This window comes from Paroedura picta, chromosome 7 (assembly GCF_049243985.1).
Source record: "Paroedura picta isolate Pp20150507F chromosome 7, Ppicta_v3.0, whole genome shotgun sequence".
NCBI lineage: Eukaryota > Metazoa > Chordata > Lepidosauria > Squamata > Gekkonidae > Paroedura > Paroedura picta.
Genome location: NC_135375.1, coordinates 91146330 through 91161855, shown reverse-complemented (window position 1 = coordinate 91161855; position 15526 = coordinate 91146330). Strand labels below are relative to the sequence as shown.

General features: G+C 43.7%; 1 long non-coding RNA gene across 2 annotated transcripts in view; it reads left to right on the top strand.

Moving 5' to 3' along the window:
- The first annotated feature begins 12794 nt into the window (after positions 1–12794).
- LOC143841270 (uncharacterized) overlaps positions 12795–15526 on the top strand; it is a 621460-nt gene continuing 618728 nt past the window's right edge. For both annotated transcript variants that reach the window (XR_013232647.1, XR_013232646.1), the window contains exon 1: positions 12795–13104. This is a non-coding gene — a long non-coding RNA (uncharacterized LOC143841270). The remainder of the gene's footprint in view (positions 13105–15526) is intronic.

Genomic DNA, 15526 nt, shown 5'->3' with positions numbered 1-15526 from the left:
AAGAGAGGTATGCCTGGCCTTGACCCATGCCAGGGCTTTTTCTGTCCTGGCCCAACCTGGTGAAAGGAGCTCCCAAGAATTCTGAGGACCCTGACAGAGCTTTTCCAGTTCTGCAGGACCTGTAAAATGGAGCTCTTCTGCCAGGTCTTTGGTTGAGGCCTGGGCGAGTAAGATCTGTGCCCCTCCCTGAGCTACCTACACCATCAGTAAACCTTGTGGTTGCCCTCCGGAGGTTGCTGTTAAGAAGTCTGCTGAGCTGGTGAGGGGGGTTTTTATTATGATGGATTATTGTTACCCACCATGAGCCACTATGTAGGAGTGGTGGGCTAAAAATCTTAACTATAAAGGAAATAAATGAACAGGTTCCATGTAGGAATTCTTCCAAAAGGAATAGAGCTGTAGAATTAAAATAAAATTCAAATAGAATTCAAATAAATTCAAATAAAATTTTATACATGTTAGATAAAATCCAATCAAAATGAAGCCATTTTCAGTTCCGCTGATTTTAAGGTGAGAACATTTGCTTGAATTTCTCATCGATGACAGAAGTATTTAAACGTTGGCCGAATCATACCCATTCACTCATTCAGAGTTGACTTGATTCTGAATAGTGAAAACCTTATTCTGTACTGAGGACAAGAAAAACATGGAAACAGGAGGATTACCGCGTAACACTCTGTGGAAGCCCATCCCCCATGCTCTGCTTGCAAGCCAAGGAGTAAGAATGCATTAATGGGGGGAAAGCCAATAAATAGAAGTCACCTGCCAGTTATATTAAAGACAATTTCAAAAACACTGTCCCTTATTTTAAAGAGCATTTGCCGTTATTAGTGTCTGTGTCTAATAATCATATCAATATTATTGAAACATATCAAATGGTAATCATCTCGTTTTTTGTTACCAAAGTATTTGTGCATTTGACATGCATGTCTTCAACTAGGTTTAACTTATGACAGTAGACTTGAGTAGAACAAGTTAATTGGCCAGAAATATAGATGACAGATAATAATTGTGGCCTGAAACATAGGTGTGTGTGTGTAGGGGAATGTTTCCTGCTGCCTGTAAATAACATCACCAAGTAGATATTTTAAAGCAGATTTTATCATTTATCTTACTATTCCATAATTTATGGAATTTGCATGACATGGTATTCGTCCTGTACATCAAGCCAGTTAATGACCCTGAAGAGAATGAAACATTCAAGAGTCATTTGGTTTTGTGTTGTGTCATATCTCGCCTAAATATCACAGGAAGAGGAAAGAGAACTCATGGGCTGTTGGTCTAGTTGAAGCTGTGTATCAAAAATCACATGAAATCCCACCTTTATGAGAGGGTTAGTGGTATAATTTTCGTAGACTGAGTGTTCTTGCCTTGATTTAATTATGAGTCTTCATTGTATTTCTCCTGCACTAGTTGGTTTTACTGTATTTAAACAATGTCTTATTGGGCTTTATGGAAAGCACCAGTTTGGTACTTTCCAGTAAAAGTTATCTGTCTATACATATGTAAATAATAACATCTAGTCTTTGTCAGAGAAAAAATGTGTATACCATCACAAGGAGAACAGCATCCCAATACATGCTGAATCTCAAATTAATATTCTCATGCTCAGAGGAAGAGGTTGTCTCTTATATTCCACTTTATCCGAAGGAATCTCAAAGCAGCTTACAATGGCCTTCCCTTTCCTCTCCCCACAGCTGGTACCCTGTGAGGTAGGTGAGGCTCAGAGAGCCCTGATATTGCTGCTCGGTCAGAACAGCTTTATCAGTGCTGTGGCAAGCCCAAAGTCACCCAGCTGGCTGCATCCAACCATGTATACAACATATATTTTAATGACCTCAGTGCAATGTGATATCTGATGCTGAACTTCATTCAACATTCCTGTGTAGTTCAATGTCAAGATGACCTCAAAACATTCTATGAGAACTCAGTGTATGGAACTCCCAGTAGAGTTATTGATGTTAAACGGTAGCTGAAGGAATTAGAGGAGAATCTGTTGTCATGGAATTGGATTGCCTCTTTTCTCCTGTGCTCGTCTTCAAACAGAAGTTCCCTGAAACTGATAGCCAGGCTGGCTTGATCTCGTCACGCTTGAAAGCTAAGCAGAGTCAGCCAGCTAGCATTTGGATGCGAATTCCTACATGGAAGACATGTAGTTAGGCATTGTGCTATGGAGGCAGGCATTGGCAACTTCCATCTCAGTGTATCTTGCCTCTTTGAGGTGTTGCTATAAGTCAGATGGGACTTGATAGCCTCCCAAAAGGGTGGGGAGATTCGCATCCTGATTGTACATCTTTTCCCTGTTAGAGCTAACAGCAATATGGTAGGGTTTGATATTTCTGTTGGTGCAACACTGGGAGGAGAAAGGATCAACTTCCCTCTGCCTGGCCTGTGGCCCTGATCCAAAGCAACCTTCCCCACCCCCTGCTCCCAGCAGTTTTTTAAAAGTTAAATTACTGTCCACCAGAAGCTCTGATCATGTATCTCCCACACAACATGTATTCCAGCCATTAAATACCTAGTGGAATTCCAACTTCTGCCTATTCGTGCATAGGGATAAAGTCTTTAAAAAAACCCTTAGGCATAACTTCTCATCAGTTTGATGTTCTTTCTTTGTTTTTTAAATAATAACCTCTCATCATTATTAATGCAGACATTGTATCTATTGCATCAGCATGTTATGATGGAGACAAAGGGAAAAAGATGATCAGAATGAAAAGATTAATTGTCTTAGATGAGACTGGAGTCCAAAATGAATGACCACTCTGAATGATGAAGTGTCAAGTATAGATGTTATGCACATGTTCAAGGCATAATTCCACATTTCAAGATTGAATACCTGCTGAATCTCCCCACCAATTTCCACACAACAGTTAGAACCCTGTTGGATTTCTCCTTTGGAACATGAGACAATGGGATGGATCCCACAGATGGTGATGCATTCCTTGTGTGAAAGAGGCCTTCCATGGATGTGGCCAGCTTTTGCATGAAGGGAAGGCTTGTGCTAGAGAAGAAGGTCATCTTTCATGGAATGCATCTGGTGGTTCCAACCCACCAGTATGAAAATGGGCTTGTCTACTTGGATCATACTTTCTGTAGGTCCAGAATCATTGTGTGATGGGCGGTTCTAGCCTTCCATTATTAACTTAATATGTTCATTAATACCACATGTTTCTGCCAGCATGTTGTTCAAGGTGATATCTTAGAAAGTCTCCAGGAATTGGTCATGTGCAAATTGGCTTTATTTTCAATAATACAAGAATCCTTTGTGGGATCTGTATCTAGATCAGCTTTTCTGAAATTTTTTACCGTTGAAAAACTCCTGAAACATGCTTCAGGCTTTGAGAAACCCCAGAAGTGGCACGATGGCACAGAATATGATTGGGAAGCATAGCTGTGGACATGCCCACCTGGGGCCCCTCCCCTACCAGGCCCATCATTGGCCATCGGGGTCATATATGGTCATACTGCCAATTAAAGCAGTGGTTCTCAACCAGTGGTTCTTGACCTTCCTAATGCCGCAGCCCTTTTATACAGTTCCTCATGTTGTGGTGACCCCCAACCAAAATTTTGGGGTCATCTGGCCCCATCTGCAGGGTCCCCAGGTTGGTGGCCACAGCAGCCACCGTGGGCAGTGATGGCAGCAGCAGCAGCCTGCGGTGGTAGCAAGTGGTGGTGGACGGTTGCAGTGGCCAGAAGCAAGCGGAGGTGGACGGAAGCGAGTAAAGGTGGACCAAGGCAGCCGGAGGCGGTGGAGCCATGGCACTGGCTGTCCCACACCGCTTCCCGATTGTTGTGTGCCTGTGCGCACCTGCACTCCACCCTGCCTATGCACATGCTGTCCCCACTGCCGCGGTTGGGGTCGCGTGGGGGCGAAGGTTGAGAACTGCTGAATTAGGTTTAATAAATTTAAAAATAATATTAAAAATAATTAACTCCCACTCATTCAGAAAACCCTTTCAGAGCAATCAAAAAACCCCAACGAGAAAACCTGGTTGAAAAGCCTTATCTAGATCCAGATAGTTGTTTGAGTCTGTTGTCAAGCTGTCCAGGGTCATGACATCTCCTTTGTGGTGGAGATTAGAGCTGAAATTAGAAATTAGACTATGATCTAAGATACTGAGTTTCAAATTCCCACTATGTCATGGAAGCTTGTTGAATGACCTTTGGCTGGTCACTCTTTCTTGGCCTAATCTAGAAGAAGAAGAGTTGATTATTATACCCAGCTTTTCACTACCCGAAGGAGTCTCAAAGTGGCTTACAAGCACCTTCCCTTCCTCTCTCTATAACAGATACCTTGTGAGGTAGGTGAGGCTGAAGAAGCTCTGACAGAACTCTTCAGTCAGAACAGCTCCAGCTGGACTGTGACTATCCCAAGGTCACCCAGCTGGCTGCATGTGGAGGAATGTGGAATCAAACCCTGCTCGCCAGATTAGAAGCTGCCACTCTTAACCATTATACCAGTGGTTCTTGACCTTCCTAATGCAGCAGCCCTTTTATACAGTTCCTCATGTTGTGGTGACCCCCAACCATAAAATTCTGCAAGTGTTCTTTCACAGAAATTAAACCAAAATGGACCAATGGCATGAAGATCCATTGCTCATGACTATATATAAACTGGGTTTTCCCCACGGTTTCTCAGTTCAGCTCTGCCCTTTGTCCCACCATGCCGATCTCGCTCTTTTCCACTGCTCCAGACAGACAAACGCTCTATCTTGATCTACCCCACAAGGATGAGCGGCAACAGTGGTGGTGCCCCCCCTGGCCAAGCTGCTTGCCCTGCCGTGAACCCTGTGAAAGGGTCGTTCGATCCCCAAAGGGGTCCCGACCCCTCAGGTTGAGAACCACTGCACTACACTATGCTGGCTCACTAGGTGATGATGTTAGCCCCTTGGGGGTTCTCATTGGGGAGAATAGCAGGGTATAAATATCTAAATAATTTTTAAAAATGTGTTTTGGGGTTTTTTTTTGAAGTTCTAGGTACCAGCGAGGTAAAATTTTAAAGACAATTTTCTACAAGTAGTACAGACTGAACACTTATAAAGCACTTTATTCAGTCCTTATACCATGTTGTTTTACTTTTGACAGTGTATGAAAGACGGGCTTTTGATCAAAACCCAGTTTGTTTATAAATGTCATAGCCAGGGAGAGAGAGAGAGAAAGAGAGAGAGAGAGGGGGGGGATGTTTTTATATCTACATCTCTGACATTTCTAATTGCTGTTGCCCAACTGTCAACTCTTCCTTCAGGATCTTCACTGTGCTGTAATATAAAAACAAATCCTGTCATCACAGAGAGTCAAGCCCCGTATCTGAGATCATCTGTAAGAGTTATGCCACTTCCCATCCCATGTGTGGTTTCTTTTTGTCCATCTTGTTTTTGGTTATACAATATGGGCACACAGTGGAACTCCACACCCGTTCCCAAAGGGAGATATGCAAAGCAAAGTAATGTGGCACCTGAAGTGAGTCCATGGGAGGAATATGATTTACAGGGGCACATGTACATTATTTAACTGCTACACGGTCAGTTGCAAATGTTACAAATTGGGAAACATATGAAGGAATACTGTCCTGTCTACATGGACAGCAAGCAAGTTGGCAAGAAGGGTTGGAACTTCGCTTTCTTGCTGCATTCAAATTTTTGTAGTTCAAGGTGTTTGTTTTTTAGTGGGCAATGTTTCCTCGCAATCTGCCGGGAGGAAGCAGCAAGTTTTATACATGTGATTTGCACATCTCTGCCGTGTCAACTGTGTAGTGGAGTTTAGCAGATCCATCCATCCAAAGTTATTTAGATATTTATATCACATTTCTCTCCCCACTGGGAACTCAATGTGGCTTACAACAAAGATATACAATGTAGACAAATGAAGAAAATAATATATGGCACAGGGAGGGGCTCTGGCTCAGTGGGAAAGCATCTACTTTGCATGCAGAATGTGCCATAGGTTCAATCCCCAGCATCCACACCTAAATGAACCAAGCAGTAGGTGCTTTGTCAGACCTCTGCCTGAGAACCTTGAGAGCCATTGCTAGTCTGTGTAGACTTTGATGGACCAAGGATCTGATTCGGTAAAAGGAAGGATCATATTTTCATGTGCACAACTCCAACTTCCATGATGAACCTGAAACCATAAAGCCTGTTTCCTCTGGGCCAAAGGCTGGAAGTCAGAGTAAGGAGGCTAAGAATCTTCAGGCTTGCACTTCTGGCACAGGGTTTCCAACTGTTGGAATTGCAATCAACAAGTAATTTGGTGAAGTCAGCCTTGAGGGGCTGTTGTTAAACTGTTAAAACTGTGCCTGTGGGCTCACTAGTGGCATCAAATGGTCACTGGTGAGGTTGCACTGGGAAAACCCCAAGCACATACTTGGGGGAGGTTCTCTTCCTGCTTCTTCAAGAAGAGAAGCCTCACATGCTTTGATGTAGCAAAGAGTGAACTTCATTAGGTTGGATGTAGTCCTGCCTGCTGCCTAGCCACACAGCCTTGTAATGTGCTGCTTTTGTAAAGAATCTTTAAGCTTTTATACTCTGCTTCAGTAAGGAGACTGAAGCAGATGGATATGATATAAATTTGTGAATAATTATTCCAGTAAAGATTACTCTCTTTTAAACTTCAGAGAGCTGTGAGTCTGGAGCTGTGCCTCATCTACAAAGATAACCAATAACTGCATCCTTTCAAAATGCTCTGTTTCTCTGCAGCTCTATTCCTTTGGAAGAATTCAGGACCAAACCAAGTCCAAATGTCCCAACATCAACTATCTCCAGGGAAATTCCAGGATATTTGGGAGTAGTACACGTGAAGGTTTGGGGAGGGATTGCACTTAGGATATATAGTCTGTCATACAGTTTGCCCTCTAAAACATCAATTTTCTTCAAGGGATCTGCTCTCTGTTGTATGGAAATTGGCTGTAATTCTCTGAGAACTTCAGGCCCCACCCACAGGTTGCAACCTCACCTGACGACATTCAGCCTGAACACCTGTAATAGAGGAGCAACAGATGCTCCAGCCAGATCTCATTTAGCTGTCATCATGATGTTCCTACTTTTCTCCCAGCCTTTGATAACCAGGCTAAACCTCTGCAACAGCAGGAGAACAGAAGTTCAACCCAGATAGCATTCCAGAATGGTGAGGAGATATAGTGATGTAGTGGCTTAAGTTTTTGGCCTAGTCTCTAGAAGACCTCTGTTCAAAGCCACACTCCACTATGCCAGTGTGCAAGGTGACCTTGGGCAAATCACACTCTCAGTTCAACCTACCTCACGGTATTGTTGGAAAGATAAAATCGAGAATGGCAGAACATTGTGAGCCACTCTGGGTCCCTATTGGGAAGAACAGTAGGGTATAAATGATGTAAATAAAATAAGTGCAGGTTGCATGAAGATCTTCACATCTTGTTTACCTGCCAGAAGGTCACACCCAGGGTAAATACCTGGATCTCAGCCTATTGACCCAAAAGATGTTACAATCTTACTCCTCTGTCAAATTAGCATGGTTCACATTTGGATACCAGCCAGTTGTGGGTGACTAGTGAGAGTCTTGGGCATGGCAGAGATCAGGTGGGGGTCCCACCCCTGATTCTGCTCTTTCCCTCCAGTACACTTCTGAAATATCACAGACCACATGGCAATTCACTGCCCTCTCCTGGGTGGAGACACCTCCCCCCCTTTCCCCATCCCACAGTACTGTAATACTGCAGGGAAACCAAAGGAAGAGGTTTTTAAAAAACCAAAGGGGAGAGTAGAGGCTGTTCCTCCCCCCCTACCCTGCAGTTCCCTTTTAAAAAGAATAAAGGGGAAACCGTGCCATGTTGAGTATGTCGTCTTTAATCCTGGGCTTTCTGCAATCTATGGTAGGAAAAGTTCCCCATGTGGAAGCAGCTATAGTTGTTTCCCAAAATCAGACTGGGAAGAAAAGAACAGCAGTGAAGCCAGTAGAAACATTTCCCACAGTTTTTAATGGAGATACGGGATTTGCCCTAAGATAGTATTTCTTTAAAAAAAAAATAAAAATTCTCAGCCTAATTATGTTTGGGATCATTTGGACTTGCTCCATCCAGTTATTTTCCCAGGATACAAATCAACGTTAATCTCTGCATTTATTTCAGATGTCAGATTTACCTGACTAGCATAATTTAGTTTGGTAATGAACTATTCAAATAGCCTACAGTCACACAAGTTAAGAAGTCATCACTTCTGGATGTAATTGGTCATCTTCTTTGAATCTGTGGGTTGCAAACTCAGATAGGAACCTAAACGTCCTGCTGGGGCTGATCAAGGGTCCCTCTGATCCAGCATCCTTTTTCCAGGCAGCTGCCAGCAGAAACCTGACAAGCAGGTTTGAAGGCTATAGACTCCTTGTTTTTTTGTCATGGCAGGTTCCATTTATTAATAGACTTATTATGAATGTGGACTTGTAAATTAACTAATCTAGACCAAAGCCCCTCTTTCGTGACTATCAGATCTACCATTTTTATGCAATAGGAAAATGACCCTGTATTTAAGATAATTCCCACAAAAACAGTTACACACCAAGGTTTGTTTGTTTTTTTCTTTCAACAGCAGTCTTTTTATTCTCCACTTTTTACTACCTGAAGGAATCCCAAAGCAGGTTACAAACACCTTTCCCTTCCTCTTCCCACAACAGGCACCTTGTGATGTAGGTGAGGCTGAGCGAGCTTTGAAAGAACTGATCTGCAAAAACAGCCTTAAGGGAGCTGTGATTAGCCAAGAACACCCAGCTGGTTGTATGTGGAGGAGTTGGGAATCAAATCCGGTTTTTGAGATTAGAGACTGCCGCTTTTAACCACTACATCATGCTGGTTTTCACTGGGCATAGTTGTAACTTGTATGCAGATGACCCACTCTGGGTTTGTTGGTTGGTTTGTTAGAAGGCATACCTGGGGAGGAAAAATACAAGCTTAGTCATGCACTAGAGTAAATGTTGTAATTCTGAACTGGGAACTGGAGTGTGGATTAAAAAAAAATCCACATGATTGACCAGGAACAAATGGGATTTGGCCACAAATTTGAGAAGTAAGTCCCGGGTTTGCAGAAAAAAATTAAAATGTAATAAAACTGAGGGCCATTTCGCACGGGGATCTTTGTTGCAAATTGTTTGCGGAATGAAAAATCGCCATTTAAAATAGTGGAATTCGTCGTTATGCATACCTGCCTTTGTAGTGGAATCAGTTGCGTTTTTTAGCGTTTCCCACAGGCTTCCGGTCTCGGCAGAAATCGCTAGAAAGGAAGCGCTATTGCCAAGCTCGTCCCGCCCCTGGCCGTCAAGCAGCCAATGGGCAGCCGTTAGCATGCTCCCAAACAGCCCCTTTCCCTTTAAGAAAGGTTTAAAAAAAAAAAAAAAACAGACCCATAGCAACGAATCTAGGTAGATTCGTTGCAACGGAGAGACCCATCCAGCTGCCTAATGTGAGCTGTCGTTTGATTGTATGATCGTTGGCACGCTGCCTCGAGTGATAAACCCCCCCCCTCTCATGGGCCCGATTTTCGGCTGAATTTATGTGTAAAAAATAAAGGGACTTTATTTCAGCAAATGGGCTTTTATGTGGTTTGTGCTTAGTGACTAAAGGTGAAGGACTGAAGCCAGGGAAGCCTCTAAACAGAAAGAGGCTCACTGGTGCGTTTATCCCCGCTCGCTCGGAGAAAAAAAAATGGCGATCGCTTCGCCGGAAGTTTGGAGGACAGGCTCAGGAGGAGGGACTTTGAAGAACCAGCAACAATGGTAACGCACAGGTCTTTAGCGCTACTGTTGCAGATTGGTTGCAGGAGTGTATCGCTATCCGGAGGGTGAATCCACTTTTCTGGATTCCCCTGAAAGCGCTACAACGAAGCGCTTTTTGCGGGTCGGTTTCAGGATTGTTGCAGATTGTCTACGACGTCGTGGGTTATGGCAAATTAGTAGCGTTTCCAATTAGTAACCATTGTGCTATTTTGAAGCCGTGCGAAATGGCCCTGAGAGTTTACCTCTGCACTAATGGACACAATATATGTCCCTTTAAAAGATGTATACCCACTGAAATCTCATGAGACTATTTTCTGAGCTCTTGGACATTTGGGGGGAATATTAGGCAGCCACAACAATATTGCTAAGCTTTCCAAAGTTTTTATTCCTGGATGTCAAAGGCAGTGGCGGGAGACTGAGAATCATCTGGCTAGAAGAAAAGAAGAAAGGCGGGAGGGGGGGGGAAGGTACAAATGGGTAGGGATGGTAGGTAGATGGTGGGTAGGAGGGAGAGAAGGGGGCAAAGAGGCAATGAGGGCTTTTAGGGAAGGAAAAGAGGAAATAGTGTGGCCATTCCGCACAGAAGTGGATTTTCCTGTTTTACACAGCTGCAAAAGTGCATTGAAAGTAAGCCTCATTTGAGTAAGTCTTGTCTAAGTGAAGTCTTAAGTAAGCCTCAATGGGACATACTCCTAAACTGTAATTAGAACTGCAGCTTCAGAAGATTAACTTTTCTGCCCACAGAGCTTACTCTCGATTTTCACTGAACTCAGGCGGGCATGGCTTCATTTGAGTATTGTGCTCGCAGCTGGCACAGTCTCCTTTTTTTCTCTTTCTCCTATGAATCGCGGAGTATATACTTTGTTGCAGAGGAGAAAACCCGGGTCATGTTGCTAAATTTTGTTTCAGTGGGCAGTACATTAATCTCTTGATTGGTCAATTTCTTGTGAGGCGTGTTCCTTGATAAACAAAGGAGAGTCTTCAGGCTTGCCTATACTTTCGGGTAGCTATCTTGACTGTAGCTGTCCCCCCCACCCATCAGTGTAAAATCTTTAAATCGCTTTTCTGGGGGTGGGGGATATCGGGGCTGTTGGCATGTGGACTGTAAGACTTGGATCAGTCCCTGCAAAGAGCTCACCCTTCCCTGCCTCAATCACTCTGCCTCTCTCTTCCTATGAGCTGGTCTTTTTGGCACCCGAATCCTCAGGGAACCTCATGGCCCTTCGTTGCCAGCTTTGAATAGTGATGGTGGCTTCCAATCTGGCAAGCAGGGTTTGATTCCCCACTCCTCCACATGCAGGCAGCTGGGTGACCTTGGGGTAGTCACAGTCCTGTTAGAGCTGTTCTCACAGAGCAGTCCTGCCAGAAGCTCTCTCAGCCTCACCTACCTCACAGGGTTTCTGTTGTGGAGAAAGGAAAGGAAGGTGATTGTAAGCCACTTTGAGACTCATGCCATCGGGCAGTGAAAAGCAAGGTACAAACACCAATTCTTCTTCTTTTCTTGACTGGGTTGCAAAGAAGGGATACTGGGGAGTGGCCCATCTGCTCTCCCTTTGAGCCCACAGCCTGTTTTAACTGGGGAGGAGAGGGGATGTGCATGATCTTCAGCTTCCTCCCTCTTCCTTACCCCTTTGGATGCAAGCAAGAAAGAAGAGTGAGGAAGGGAAAGCGAGGGAGGCAGCAAAGGCTTCTGTGGGACCCATGGAGGAAGGAGTTTAATACACTCTTACTGTGCAAAAGGGGAACTCTGAAGGGGCAAAAATTAGTGGACAGAACATCCCACTCACAAGAGCCTAGAATCATTCACCCTGAGTCTCACAGCCTATAAACGAAGCTTGTAGCACCTTGAGCTCTGTGGAAGCAAGGAAGCAATTCGCACACACTGACAGACGCAATATAGCAGGTGAAACATTTCTCCAAATGTTACCTCCCTGCCAGAGTTTTATTCCTTCAGCATCTTATAATCATGGTTGCTACAAGTTAACATCCCTGCTGCTATGCCTTTGACAGCCTGATATGCAGCTGGGTAGCAGCTGAAGCTCTTTGCCGCCTGGAGCTGGAAACAGTTTGCAAAGCTCCCTTTTGGAGCTTGCAAAGAGGTTCCCCAGAAGGTGGAAACACACCCAGCGAGATCAATGCAGATGGCAAAATTTTACCAGCAGTTAAATAGGGAAATCGACAGGAAAGAGCAGAACGTCCCCTCCCCCTAAAAAAATATTGGCCTGTATATATTTAAAGCTTCATATCTTGTTTATATTCGATAACAATCCTTCGCATTATCTCTCCTGCCATTGCAAATATCTTTTAAAAGTTGCAAAACTAGTCTGGGGATTGGGAGCAGTCAGTGTGGGGGGTTATGGGCACTGTCCAGTAGGCATTCGGCATAAACTTCCTTTAATATTCTGGAAACTTGTACAGCCATTTTTTCTGAACGTATGGAGCCGGGCTGCCGATTTTCTAGTGGGAGCCTGGATACCCCCCACTGGGGACCAGGGAGGACCTGGGAACCGTAATGTACATCAGGGGTAGTCGACCTGTGGTCCTCCAGATGTCCATGGACTACAATTCCCATGAGCCCCTGCCAGCAAATGCTGGCAGGGGCTCATGGGAATTGTAGTCCATGGACATCTGGAGGACCACAGGTCGACTACCCTTGATGTAGATGACAGGGATCAGTTCCCCTGAAGACAATGGCTGCTTTGGAGAGTGAGCACTATGGCATTATGGCCCCACCAGGGTCCCTCCCCCAGCTCCACCCTCTCTAGACTCCACCCAAAATCTCCAGGAGTTTCCCCACACAGAGCTGTTAACGCCAGCAGCAAGGCCCCACCCTTTGGATAGAGTGGACCATCTCCTTCCCAGAGACCCTAAAAGCCGAATAAAACTTATCAATTAAAAGAGAGATGCAGTTCCTTCAGAACCACAGGGGACTTTCCTTCTTTCCCTCTGGTGCCTGGACTATTCCCACTTGAGTCTAGCAGAGGACTGCTTACTGATGACAACTTCAGCAGTCAGAGACCCAACTTTGGGTTGGAAAAACACCTGGAGATGTTGGCATGAAGCCTAAGAACGGTAGGCTTGGGGAGGGGAGGGTGTTCAGGGAGGTATTATGCTCTCCAATCCAACTTCTAAAGGGATCATTTTTTCCAGGTGAACTGATCTCTGACACCTGGAGATCATTTGCAATCCCAGAAGATCTCCAGCCACCTCCTGGAGATTGGCCACCATTAGGACAAAACATAGTGGGAGGGATAGGTTTCCTCGTCCTGTGTCCTGCTAGTTGAGCATGCCAGAAGAACCAGCTGTTGTGGAAAGGGAGGAGAAGATCTGTAGGAGTGTTCCTAGGCTTCCTTTATTACTGATCAGGTAATAGGCTAGACTGTGTCTATTGCATCAGGATGTTCCACAACCAGTGAAATGTTTTAATTGTGGTTTAGGATTTATGGCTTAAAAGTTCAGCCTTCAACAGAGGTTTTGACATTCTATAAATATGGGGCCAGAATAATGTTACTGTGTTTATCTAGGCACAGAGCAAATTGTAAAGGAGGAAGAATTTCATGCAGTCTGGAGGGTGCTGGCTGAATTCTCTTTAGGAAGAACGAAATTTGAGTCCAGCGGCACCTTTAAGACCAACCGAGGGTGCATGCACACAAAAGCTTATGTCTTGAATAAAACTCTGCTGCTTCAGTCCAACACACCTGAATAATTTCCGAAAGGTATTTTAGCTATGCAAAAGGAAGGCCTCAGACCTGTATTGGTAAACAGTCAACAGGTGTGCTTTGAACATATTTCAGGGTTTTTGTATGTTGTTCCTGGCTGGAACAGATAGTGGGTTGGAGAAATATGCCGCCGCTTGTCTTTTGGTGTCTTTTGGTTTTTTAACAAGCTCTGGAGGATTTACCCCATTACATATTTGACTGCTTACTTTATACTCAACCCAGGGCCAAATTCCTCAGTGAAATCTTAAAGGGCTCTAACCTCCCCTCTGTTGCTGAAAAGACTGTCTATCCTTTTATCTGACCAGGTTGATAAAGTATCACATAAAACCGCTCTCTTTGCTTTGGCTGCAAGGAAAATAAGGGCCAACATTATTACTGTTAAAGCAGGCTCTTAATACTCTTGCACTCTGTAGTCATGTATGCTGTTTCAGTTCTTGGGTCTTAAATTTTATATTTTTATACAGTTCTTTTTATTCTATTTTACTGTTTATAAATTTGTATTTTATATTTTGTAATGGCCTATGGCCATATACAAATAAATCTATCACTCAGTGGCTAAACAAACAACTATTGTATATTTAAGGGGGGTTTCATGGGTTTTTATATTGTATTTTATTGGTTTTGTATTGTGAACCGCCCCAAGACGACTTGTCATGAGGGGCAGCATAGAAATGTGAATAGTAAATCAAATAAATAAATCAGTGTTGTGCAAGAAGAAGAACTCTAAAAAAAGAATCCAGTTACATGAAATATTTTTTAACCTACGTGAGAGACGGTCTTGCTGGATGCCTCTAATTTGTACGATTAAGTTGCTGTAGATTGGTTATTTTGCAGTGCTTTATACCAGGGTTTTTTGTGTGTGTTGGTGTATTAATTAGGCTTATGAGAGAGACCCCAAGAACTCCCAGTCTTTTTGTCGGCATGCACAATTTTCTTTTGAAGCTGAATCCATAAAGAAGCGTTTGTTGCTAATTTGCAGTCATACATGGTGTGGTTGTGATTGTAGCCAGCTCATGCAGTGGTTTTCCCCCAGGGAAGGGGGTTTGAAGGTAATATTTATATAACATTCTGAATATATCCCGCCTCCCCCCAGAGGCTCAAGGCGGGTCACATAAAAACCAATCCCCTAAAACAATAAAAGCACAATAAAACATAATACAATTAATACAAAAGTTAAGACAAGAATGGTGGCAAAATTCAATATAACTAATCCAAGACATGCAGGTCCCTTGAGTGTTTGGAAAAGAAAGCCGCTGCTTTTGTAGAGGTGGAGCAGGGGTGGCGAAACACTGTGATGTCATATTATACACCTTTTTTAAATGAACGTTCATGGGAGACCCAGGAAAGGTAATACCTATCAGTGAAGGCATGTCCTAAAGCAGGGGTAGTCAACCTGTGGTCCTCCAGATGTTCATGGACTACAATTCCCATGAGCCCCTGCCAGCTCATGCTGGCAGGGGCTCATGGGAATTGTAGTCCATGAACATCTGGAGGACCACAGGTTGACTACCCCTGTCCTAAAGGGAACAAGTTTATCTCAAAGATAAGTTGCTGTAAGGACACTCTGACTGTCTTCCTTTGGGCTGGGAATAGGGTATAAATTGTAAAACTAAACAATAAGCCATTTCTCTGACCAGCACCCTGAAATGAAAAGTTCCTTTTTAAAAAACAGAAAAAGCGCATTAATGGTCTGAACAATGTCTCAATGGGACAGATTCCATGCTACACAAAACATCTTCTGGAGGTTTTACATTACGAACATGGGAACTTTGTCAAAGCAAATGTTAGTTAAAAAAGCTGTTTACCGAAGGAAAGGCAGTTAAACATCTTATACAGAAGCCTGTATTGTTATCACAAATCAATAAAATGAGGAGAACATGGTCGGCGGGGCAGCTGTAAATACCAAAACATGAATAGCACCTGAGAAAGGTCACCGTTTGTCTTGCTGTTCATGTAATTTCTCTTCTCATGATTTTCTATTTTAAGCCATTCATTTTGAAGTAGATTTCCCCCCCTTGCTGGCTAGTAGTAGAAGTGGCTAAAACACCTTTGAATACCAAGACTGAAAG